Raw genomic sequence first — 12,231 nt, 5'->3', positions numbered from 1 at the left:
AGAGTGAATGTTGCAAAGACCAAAGTTCTAGTAAGTAGGAAGGCAAACACATCACACACCCTTTAGGTGGCCCTGCTCAATCTGTAGAAAAGGCGTAGGTAGAAACTCCATAAGATGTACCCAGTGTAAGCTATGGACACATAAGAGGTGCAGCAACATCAAAGGAAGATTAACCAGAAAGATAGCTTTCATGTGCAGCAGATGCACAAGGGCAATAAACACCATAGATGCTCAGAAAACAGATTCCATCACATTCTAGGGGGAGAAACTAGAAGTTGATAGCTTCCGCTACCTAGGTGACCAAGTCTGTAGTGGGGGTGGATGCTCAGAGATTGTTACCACTAGAATAAGAAAAGCCTGTGCGAAGTTCAGAAAGCTTCTACCCCTACTGGTGACAATGGGCCTCTCGCTCAGAGTGAAAGATAGATTGCATGATGCATGTGTGTGAACTGCCATGCTTTATGGCAGTGAAACATGGGCCGTGATTGCTGAAGACATGCGTAGGCTCAAAAGAAATGAAGCTAGAATGATCTGCTGGATGTATAATGTCAGTGTGCACACACGACAGAGCGTAAGTGCCCTGAGAGAAATGTTGGACATAAGCATCAGATGTGGCATGCAAGAGAGACGTTTGCGTTGGTATGGTCATGTACTACAGATGGATGAAGAGAGCTGTGTGAAGAAGTGCCACTCCCAAACAGTAGAAGGAATCTGGGGTAGAGGGAGACCCAGAAAAACATGGGATGAGGTGGTGAAGTATGACCTTCGAACGTTGGGCCTCACAGAGGCAATGACAAAAGACCGAGACCTCTGGAAGTATGCTGTGACTGAGAAGACCTGGCAAATAAAGTGAGTCCACAGCTGTAACTTACACCAGTGTCACATAAACAGCCCACTCAAAAGTTCCTTGGATCATAGGGCGACATGTCATGCTTGAGGAGACCTATTGAGTCAAGTACATCAACATCAACAACAATATCAAAATCAAATGGAAATTGTAGTTGTGATCCCCGTGCTGGTGACATGTAAAAAGTACCATCCGATCATGGTTGATGCCAGCCCCATCTGGCCCCTGTGCCAGTGGCACGTAGAAAGTACCCACTACACTCTCTGAGTGATTGGCGTTAGGAAAGGGCATCCAGCTGTAGAAATTCTGCCAGATCAGACTGGAGCCTGGTGCAGCCTCGTGACTTCCTAGACCCCAGTCGAACCGTCCAACCCATGCCAGCATGGAAAACGGACGTTAAACGATGATGATGATTATGATGATGATATATATATACATACAAGACCATCACCAGTAGACTCAGGATGGCTTCCTTTGAAGCCAAGCCAACCATCACACTAGTGCTACTGATAACTACCGGAGATCTCCTACAAAACAACAGCAAATGCATACTTGGAGAGATCTTTCTGCATGCGATCAAGACAAAGATCCTGTCCTTCATTGGCTTCTTGGAAGACTCCACCTCTTCTTGATGAATAAATCATCAATAAGGTTGATTAGGGACCCCACCTATGACTGTTGGTAGTGTGTTATTCCTGAGAGCTTGAAACCCTTGAGCCATCCCACATTGGGGAAGTTGAAGTCATCCACAAAGAATACGTTGTGTTGTTTCAGTTTGGTGAGAACTTCTCTTTTTTCAAGGAAGTCTTCAAACTTGCCTGTATGATTTGGAGCATCCAGTGGATGATATGTAGTACATATAACAATATTAAGTTGTCTTATGTGTACAATTTGATTGTCACACATTGAGTTTGAATGTAACAGTAGGACCTGGGGCATGAAGTTTTCATGGATGTATACTGCAACTCAACTGTGGCTCCTTTCTCTGCTATCTATTTGCATTGCAACATACTTTAGTGTGTACTTCTGCATCCTTTGTATCAGGTCTAAAATGTATTTCTATGAGTGCTATGCATGCAGTGAGGTCTCACAGGAAAGATATTTTTGTTTTGTTGTTGAGGTGCAGCAGTCTGTCTATGTTTCCACTTTAGTACCTCCTATTTCTTTTTCCACATTGCTGGAAGTCTTCTGTTTTACTTCAAAGATGTTTTTTTTTTTTTTTTTAGGTTTCACTGGAAACTCCTCATTGGGGCAGTCTGGAATGTTTTTCATCATGGTTTATCTTGAGGGCTTTACTTTTTGCTCTTGCTTCCTTTTCTTCTCTTTCTCCTTGCTCTTGGTTGTTTCTGAAAGTTTTTGTGCTGTCTTTGATCTGTTTTCGTGTTCTTCCTCTCATCTTACTCTGTCTACAGTCGTGGGGGAAGTGCCAGTATCCTCAATGCCCTATTCTTTAGCAAGCCTTTCAGGTGTGACTTCATCTTTGTTCTTTTGAGAGTCTACTTGGCCAGGGAAGTTTTTCTTTTCCTTTTCACTTTCTCCATTCATTTTTCCATCTTTCCTGTAACTGTTCCCCAGAATGGTATCCAGGATGTTGATGTGTGGTTTAATGAGGGCATAGGAATTGAGGAATTCCAGTTTCTTCCACTCTATTTGGGTCATAGTTGAAATCCTTACTCTTTAGTGCTGTGAATAAATATTTATATATCTATACACATATACCCATGCATGCATGCACATGTACATGTACGTATGCACATGTGTGTGCACACACACACAAACACACTTGATATTTGTTCAGATGTTAAAACCACTTGCTGAGAGGCCATGGATATAATATATTGCCTGAAGTTCAATAAATTAAAATCATGTATATATTACATATCCTGTTGTCAAGGTTGCAGTTTGAGGTTATCAATCTCACAATGAAATTCCTTCTTACTGCCACTTCTACTTCTGTGTTCCTGTTTGGATAATTGTTCTGACAAACTTAAAGGACTGACCTCTGAAAAAATACCTGTCTAAACATGCTTTGTTTAGGGTACATGATATAATCTTAATAATGTACATGTACAATGGTCTATACAAATCTATGCATGTGTGTATATATATATGTCCACATCATATATTACTAAATATTCAGATGTATATGTATGTAAATGTGGATGTGATAGATTTATATTTATAAAAAAGTAATCAAAATAATTATTCTATGTAATGTTTTGTGTATTATCATTCAACAAAAGAGTATGCTTCCCACCACACATGGATGATGACAAAGAGACAAAAGCATGTTAGGAGCAATGAAATAATGTGCCTCCCTACAGACAAGTCTGGCAGAATGTTGGTAGACAGCCTACTGAACTGTGTCCAGACCATACAATAACACATCCATAACATGAGAGTGGTTGCACCACAAAAAAAAAATGTATAAGAAGAAAAACTTCTCAATGCATTTATGGGAATGTGGTGCAACATACTCCATCCTAAAAAATGGACTGCACAAAATTTCCAAACATCTAACAACAATGTTCCTACAGTCTATGGGTTATGGGCCCCCATGGCCTGTTTGTGGGGCTGATATTTCCAGCAACTATAGGCTGTCCTTCCTTTTGCAGGTACTCTGACCGCTCATTGAGATGTCTTCAGATGTCTGTGTGAGCACTGAAGAACTCCTTCACAGAGTTAGTGAGGGGCTTTCCTCATCATCATAGCCTTTGTGGCTTTATCTACCATACTACTGTTTATTTGGATTGCTGATCCCTCTGTTGGATTCACAGTAAGCAGACTCTCTTTCTCCCATGCATTCTCTACATTTAGTAGCCTTTCATAGTGAAACTTCCAAACCTTTCTTTGCAGAGTCACTGACTGCAAGATAACCATCATCCATGCGAACACACTTCTCTCCAACAATATTACATTTTCCCTGGCACACTGTCTTGCAAGCCAAAACAGTTCAAACCGCTGGGCTTTACGCTGCATAGCATTGGCAAACTTCTTCCTTTCTGTTTCACCTCTATCAACTATAGTATTCCACCATCATGTCATCCTTCATCTGGTTGGGGCTTTGCACCAACCAAATATTTGATCTGTGGCTCTCAGTAAGTTATCTTGCAGAAACTTCCAGTTATCTTCTATGTTACAGGTCTGTAACTCCCTCTCCTTCTCATTAAAGGCTTCAGTTAGGATGTCTCTAAATCTCTGACTATTCAAAGGATCCTTCTTTTCCAAACTGGCCTGCTTCTTGGGTTCCTTCATGTCTGAAGCTTGAAGTCATTAATGAGTAACCTATACTGAAGGGCACATTCTTCACCAGGGAAGGACTTTGCATTTAAGAGTAACCATGAATCCCAATTTCTAGTGAGAATATTGTCAATCTGGTGAGCATCCTCATACACACACACACACACACACACACACACACACACACACACACACACACACACACACACACACACACACACACACACACACACACACACACACACACACACACACACACACACACATGTACATATACACACACTCACACACCCTCTTCTCTGTCTCTATGATTCTTCTCTCACTGTATGTGTAGCATTCTTTTATTCATTGCCTGTCACCAAGCTTAGTATCTGTACTCAGCCTGCACATATTATGTTAATTTTCTATCTTCAGTGCATCTGTCACATATGAAGTAGCCTTCAGATGTGACAGATGCACCGGAGCTATACATACTAGAGCATACTGGAGATAGATTCTCTTAAATGCCCTGGTTGCTCACTAGAAGTAGTCAATAATTTTTATTACTTTGGAGAGGTACTTAAGTAGGAAGTGGTTGCTCTGAAAGTATAGTAGTTAGGGTAAGAATAGGTTGGAAGAATTTCAGGAAGCTACTACTACTGTTGGCCACAAAAATCCATTCCCTTAAAGTGAAAGGCAAATTGTATGTCACCTGTGTTAGAACTGCAATTCTACATGGTAGTAAGACATGGACCTTGAAGACCTGAGAAAACTGGAAATAAATGAAGCAAGCATGCTCTGTTAGATGTACTGTATAAGAGTGCATGCACAACAAAGTGCAAATGTGTTGAGAGAAAAGCTTGACATAAGAGGAATGAGATGTTGTGTGCAATGAAGAAGGCTGTACTGGTATGGACATGTGATGTATAGGAATGAGGACAGCTTTCATCCACTTTAAGTGGATGGAACTTGGGGAAGTGGGGAGACCTAGGAAGGCATGGGACAAAGTAGTGAAGGCTAATCTTAGGACCATGAATTTCATGGAGAGGACAAAGGACTGGGATAAGTGGCAATATATCGTTCTGAAGAAGATCTGCCCACCTTGGTAAAAGTAAGATTCTGAAAGTGCAATATACACATACAGGGGTTGGACAAAATAATGGAAACACCTTAAAATTTCCAACAAATTTATTTTAATATGGGGTAGGACTGCCTTTGACAGTAATTACAGCTTGAATTCTACAAAGTATAGACTCGTACAAAGTTTGAATTGTTTCCAAAGGAATTTTTGTCCATTCTTCAGTTAAAACAGTCTCCAGTTCTTGTAGTGATGATGGTGGAGGATATCGACTCCTTACTTGTTTTTCTAAAATGCACCACAAATTTTCAATAATATTGAGATCTGTGGACTGTGGTGGCCAGATAAGATGTTCAACTTCACTAGAATGATCCTCGTGCATTTCAGCAACAACTTTCGCTGTGTGAATTGGTGCATAATCATCCTGAAAGATTGCGTTTCCCTCCAGAAACAGTTCTGCAACCATAGGATGGATTTGATCAGATAAAATGCTTAAATAGTCTTGACTATTAATTCTGCCATGAAGGGAAACCATTGGGCCAGCGGATTTCCAAGATATAGCCTCCCAGATCATCACAGATCCTCCTCCATGTTTAACAGTTGGAAGAAGGCAGTCTGGGTCAAATGCTTCTTTTGGCTGTCTCCACACATATACTTGGCCAGATGACTTGTCCGAGAAAATAACATTCTTCTACTGCTCTGGGACCAATTCTGTAGGTTTTTACTCCACTCTTGTTTTTGAAAGTAATGGTTTTCTGATTGCATCCCTCCCATGAAATCCGGCTTTGTGCAGCTCCCGGCCAACAGTTTTTGTGGAAACTGGGTTTTCAAGGTGGTCATTAAGCTCTGCAGTAATTTTGGGAGCTGTACTTTTGTGATCCTTTCTAACAATTCATGTTAGAGTCCGACGATCCCTATCGGAAAGTTTGGGTTTTCTTCCAGACTTTTATTTTGATGAGGAGGTTTTTCCCTTTTTCTCAAAGGCTGTCATTACTTTTGAAACAGTACTTCTTGATACACCAAACATTTTGGCTGTTTTCGTTACGCTAGCGCCTGCCATACGAGCACCAACAATTTGACCTCTTTGAAAGTCCGATAGATCTGTCATTTTAATGAATTTTAATTACCTTTTTTCTGATTGTATCTGAAAAGAAACAGCAATTTTAGCAAAACATATTAAGCAACACTAATAATAAATCAAAAAACATAAAAATAAACAAGGTTTTGTCAGTTTTAAAGATATTTCAAAATTATGATGCTATGATGCTAGGTGTTTCCATTATTTTATCCAACCCCTTTATATGCACAACTGGGCACCTCACCCAATTTACTTCTTAATATATCCCCACTATACATTGTCTCTCTAACTGCAGTATTCTTATACTGTAATTAAATATGAGCAGAGTTGCTACTAAATTACACTTTATTTCATATTTAATTACACACACTTCACTAACTTTTCCCTTGTCTTTCTAACAACTTGGAATTATTCCAATTGACATGTTGTATTAGGAAACAGTGTTAGTGTGTTAAGAGCATGTGGGTAAGTGTAAAGGTGGTTGGAAAAGGTTGAGTTGGGTGCTTAAAAGCAGGACGCTCTCATAAGTTGGATTTTCTTCGTTTTGATGGAGAGTTACCTTTTTTTTGTTTTTCCTTTTTGCATCACGGTCTTGGAATTGATGGAGGTAAGCTTTTTATGGAAAAAAAAAGTTTGAGAAATTAGATTCCCCACCTTTGACTGATTTTGACCAATTTTGTTGCATTATGCACTTAAAAATGATGGGAGAAGCCTTTACAGCTGCAAAAAAGAAATTTAAAAAATATTTTCAAACAAAAGTATGTGTGATTTAAGGGAGATTTAGATGTTGTCTCTAGAACATCCCACAATCGCCTCATACCTTTCACAGAATTGCATGTAGACCGAGATTAAAAAACATACACAATGTGAAAACTAATTCCTTGCTTTAAGCATTATAAACATGAATTAAAGGCATTAACAATATCTGTAGCTTACAACAAATTCATTAGTAGGAGAGAGAGAAAAAAAACCCCCAAATTAACACTGACACAAATTATCCCAAATTCAGAAAAAAAAAACATCACATTTGACTTTAATAGTCTACAAAATTATATTTGTTGCACAATATAATTTATATTGATGGATTTTGACTAATCTTTCTCAAAGAAAAATTAAATTTACATGTACAAAAGTATCTACTAGGTTTGCCTAGCAGCACTCCACATGTTAAAACAGTGAGAGGGAATACACAACATTCTCAATACAATGATTTCATACTAAGTTTGGGCTCTATAAGACTTATTGAACTCAATTTAGTGCATTTAAAAACATTTTTTGTAGAAATATATGTTTACTTAGTAATTACTTCATCCATTTCTTTAAATTCTGGCTCAGACTTGATATTTGGAGCCTTGGATTTGTGTTCTGTTTGACCTCTCAGCATGCATGAATATATCAGTTTGGCAAGTAGGGTCACTACACCACACTCTTTTCTGACTTTGTGCTTTTTCACATATCATGTAAAAAGACCATATTGACAAAGACTATATTGAATTTGTGAAAATTAACAATGAAATTTTATCTTTTATATTTCGTAATGATTATCTGACCTACCCCCATCAGTTTTTGCATCAAAATAAACCAAAAATCTTCCTCTTTATGACAGTACAATTTTTGACATAACTTGAATTATAGCACTTTAGCACATTAAACTAGAGGTAGAACTACCATTCAGCAGACTAAAAAAGCAACACTTTGTAAATGCTTGGAAATACCAGGGTGTTTGAAGGACCCTGACATGATACGTAACTATCAGATTTTAAATAAAACTATACGAGAAAAAAGTTCACATTCAGAACTTATAAATGATATACAATTTTCCTTGGAAAATATTTTAGCTGGAAATGATGAAGCAAAATGTGTGTTTTTGTGTGTTCAAACTGTGTTTGTCTCCATTGTATGGGTTTTTAGGGATACTTATTGCAGCTATTACATAATATCACGGCAAGTGTGTACACACATATATGCACTCACACACACACACAAATACAGGCATGAGGTTTGCTTCCCAACCACATGGTTCTGGGTTCAAGTCCTACTGCATGACACCCTCCAGTGTGTTCTGCTATAGCCTCAGAGTGACGAAATCCTTGTGAGTGGATCTGGATGATGGAAACTGAAAGAAGCCCATCATATATCTATATATATATATATTGGAAGGTTTGAAGGTGATGTACAGAAATTATATAGAAAAAAATTAAGGTACTCAAAAATCTGGATGTTTGTACATTTACAGATTTTTATTAATGTCACATGTTTTATAAATTAAATAAAGCACTTTTTGCCTAATCAGTTGAAAATCTTACACGATTAGGTGAAAAGCGCTTTATTTAATTTATAAAACATGTGACATTAATAAAAATCTGTAAATGTACAAACATCCAGATTTCTGAGTACCTTAATTTTTATATATATATATATATATATATATATACATATATATATATATATATAAGGCAAAGAAGAAAATGGAGAAGATAATTAATTAACAAACATCAGCCTGCAAGCATCAAATGGATCTATATAAATAAGTAAATAAATAAATATAGTATTATTCACTCATTTATTCTTATTCATCTATTTATTTATTTACTTATTTATACATATGATTGTAATTAATAGATATATCCATTTGATGTTTGCAGGCTGATGTTTGATTAATTAATTAATTATTTGATGTTTGTTAATTACCTTCTCCATTTTCTTTGCCTAAAGTCTGGGTAAATTTCTGTTTACCCCCACTCATACCTATTATTCAATTGCACTGTTGCCTTACAATAGTAAGCATTTGGATATGAATACATAGGTATACATCCAGTAGTATATTGGATATTTATTATCCCTTAGATGGTTGTTTAAGCTCTAACTCATAAAGACGTAAATATATACATATATATATATATATATATATATATATATACACACACACACACACACACACACACACACACACACACACACACACACACACATATACAGGTAACTAATTTATTTCAGTTTTGACAAAGCAAAATATTGTTATATTTTGGGTCTGACCATTGCATTGCAATGGTAAAAGAAACACAATTATGACATTACCACATTTATTTGATATGACCACCTCTGTTTTGAATCACAACCTTAAGTCTACATGCAAATGCTTCACACATGGCATGCAGCTGTTCTTGCAGAATTGAAGCCCATTTCTGGCACAGTTTTGCATTCAGAGCATCAAGTGAAGCATGAGGAGCACTTGAGACCTTCATCTCCAAAATGGACCAAAATGAAAAATCCAACAGGTTGAGATTGCGGCTTCTTGAGTGCAATACATCCTTTCCTGTGAATGACAGAATGTTTTTCTCAATCCAGTGTTGTGTCTCTTTGAATCTGTGGGATGGTGCTGAGTCCTGTTGGAGGTTCCAATGTACACCTTGAAAGTGCTCATTTGCCCATGGAAGCAGTTCAGCTTCCAGAATGTCCCTAATGTACCCCTGGGTGTTAATTTTAACACAGAAGGGCATGAAAATGAGGGAAGACCTTCCAGTGGCTGTCACAGCCACCCAAATCATAACTGACTGTGGATTTTGACATTGATTTATGAGTCTACCCTCAATGAAGCCAGATATACTCCAAAGTCAGTCATTCTCATGGTTTACTGTCTGTTTGATGTCAAATTTCTTTTCAACAGTGAACACCAGGTTGGGCAGCTTGCCTTCAGCAATCTGACATAGGATAAAATGACTTCTCTCCAGTTTCATGGCCTTATAAACTTGCATGAGCTCATGATGGTGGATCATCTTGTAGGGGTGGGTCCTGCTAGAATAAGAATAGGCTGTTGGTAACAAAGGGCTTCTCCCTCAGAGGGAAAGGCAGATTGTATGATATCTGTGTGTGAATAGCCATGCTACACGGCAGTGAAACATGGATCATGACTGCTGAGGACATGCATAGGCTTGAAAGAAATGAAGCTAGTATGCTTCACTGGATGTGCAATGTCAGTGTACATGTACAACAGAGTGTGAGTATCTTGAGAGAAAAGTTGGATATAAGAGGCATCAGATGTGGTGTGCAAGAGAGATGACTGTGTTGGTATGGTCATGTGATGCAGATGAATGTGAATAGCTGTGTAAGGAAGTGCCAATTTCTAACAGTGGAGGGAAGCTGTAGAAGAAGGAGACCCTGGAAGACATGGGACAAAGTGGTGAAGTATGATCTTCAAACTTTTGTCTCACAGAGGCAATGACCAGGGATCAAGACCTATGTTATGCTTGAGAAGACCCATCAAGCCAAGTGAAATCATAGTCATAGCTGTTGTCAATGTCATGGAACTGGCACCCATGCCTGTGGCACATAAAAGCACTTTTTGAGCATTGGACCTCACAGAGGCAATGTGGCCGATGCCAGTGTCAGGTAAAAAGCATCTTTAGAGTGTCGGTTGTCATGGAAACAATGATTGATGACCAAGACCTTTGGCAACATGCTGTGTTTGAAAAGAAGACCCATCAAGCCAAGTGAAATCATAGTCGTGGCAGATACTAGTGTCACACAACTGGCACCTGTGCCAGTGGCATGTAAAAGCACCCATTACACTCTGAGTGGTTGACATTAGGAAGGGCATCCAGCCATAGAAACCATGCCAAATTAAACTGGAGTCTGGTGCAGCCCCTCAGCTTACCAGCCATTGTCAAACTGTCCAGCCTATGCCAACATGGACAACAGATGTTAAATGATGATGGTGGTGATGATGAAAGAGAGAGAAAGAGAGAGACGTATATCTTGTATTTTGGAAACTTCCATACTCTAATGAAGAATGTAGATCACTCAACTACATTAGAGAAACAACATGAAATCAAGAACTTACCAAAGTGTTTGTGAAAACTTCAACAATGCACATACATAAACACACATGCACTCACATATAGCTAGTTAGATAGAGAGGCAGTTAGTAGTTAAATCTACGCGGTATGATAAAATATTTTGGTCATTAATATTCACACATAAATATAGAACTTATGTTGCTTACCTGATGGATATTTCATTAAAGGCAGTCCTTGATACAAACCACTGTAGTAATAGTAACAATAGTAACAATAACACCACTGAAGTTAATTTCAACATTTGGCAATGCTACATAGCTCATAACTGCTTGAACAATGTTTTGCTTTGATTTCTTTTTTTTTTATATATATATATATTCTTCTCCATAAAGTTATTTTACGTTTTTTTCTTAAAAAAATTTCTATTGTAGTTAGAAAGTAATCATGACATTTTCCATTATTTGATATAATTACTATTGTTATATTTAATGAAGTTTGCTTGTTTTTATTATTTTCCTTTTTTCATTCGTGTGTGTGTGTGTGTGTTTACAATTTTGGTGTTAGCTGCAACCTCTCTTCAAATTCCATTGAATGCTCATGCTAAACAAAATAATGAAATATGACTTAAAATACATATATATGCAAATACATACATGGATATGCGTGTGCATTTATATATATATATATATATATGTTTATGAGTGTGTGTGTTTATGTGCATATGGGAGAGTATATGTATGTTTACGTGTATGTATGTATTCACAGTGGCACTCATAAATGTCAATAGCTTCTTTAAATTCTACTCAACTGGAGGTTAAGCTGCTGGTTTCAAACTTGCTACATAGTTTTCTGCATAGGTATTTAATGATCAGGGGAGGAGGAGGGAAAGGAGAAGAAGGTGAGGAGGGAAAGGAGAAGGTGAGGATGGAAAGATAAAGAATAAGAGAAGGGAGGAGGAGGAGGTGGTGGCAGCAGCAGCAGTAGTAGGAGTAGTAGTAGTAGCAGCAGCAGTAGTTGTAGTAATAGTAGTAGTAGAAAGGGAAAAAAGATTGAATGAGAAATTTGTTCAATATACATTAAATATCACATATGAATATATTTATTGGTTTAAGTATTCCTGACATTGTTTCGATATTTAAAATGGAGGGACGGTAATGATGATGACAGAGAGAGAGAGAGAGAGAGAGAGAGAATGAGAGAGAGAGAGAGAGAG

General features: G+C 37.8%; 2 protein-coding genes across 7 annotated transcripts in view; one reads left to right on the top strand and one right to left on the bottom strand.

The window, feature by feature from the left end:
• Window positions 1-11,856, bottom strand: part of LOC106882262 (uncharacterized) — a 67,647-nt gene extending 55,791 nt beyond the window's left edge. For both annotated transcript variants that reach the window (XM_052976423.1, XM_014932874.2), the window contains exon 1: window positions 11,225-11,856. The gene's annotated coding sequence lies outside the window, so the exon portion shown is untranslated. The remainder of the gene's footprint in view (window positions 1-11,224) is intronic.
• Window positions 1-12,231, top strand: part of LOC106882261 (coiled-coil domain-containing protein 73) — a 285,087-nt gene that overhangs the window by 231,604 nt on the left and 41,252 nt on the right. The gene's annotated exons all lie outside the window — the stretch shown is intronic.

This window comes from Octopus bimaculoides, chromosome 24 (assembly GCF_001194135.2).
Source record: "Octopus bimaculoides isolate UCB-OBI-ISO-001 chromosome 24, ASM119413v2, whole genome shotgun sequence".
Taxonomy (NCBI): Eukaryota; Metazoa; Mollusca; class Cephalopoda; order Octopoda; family Octopodidae; genus Octopus; species Octopus bimaculoides.
This window is presented reverse-complemented; position numbering and strand designations above follow the sequence as displayed.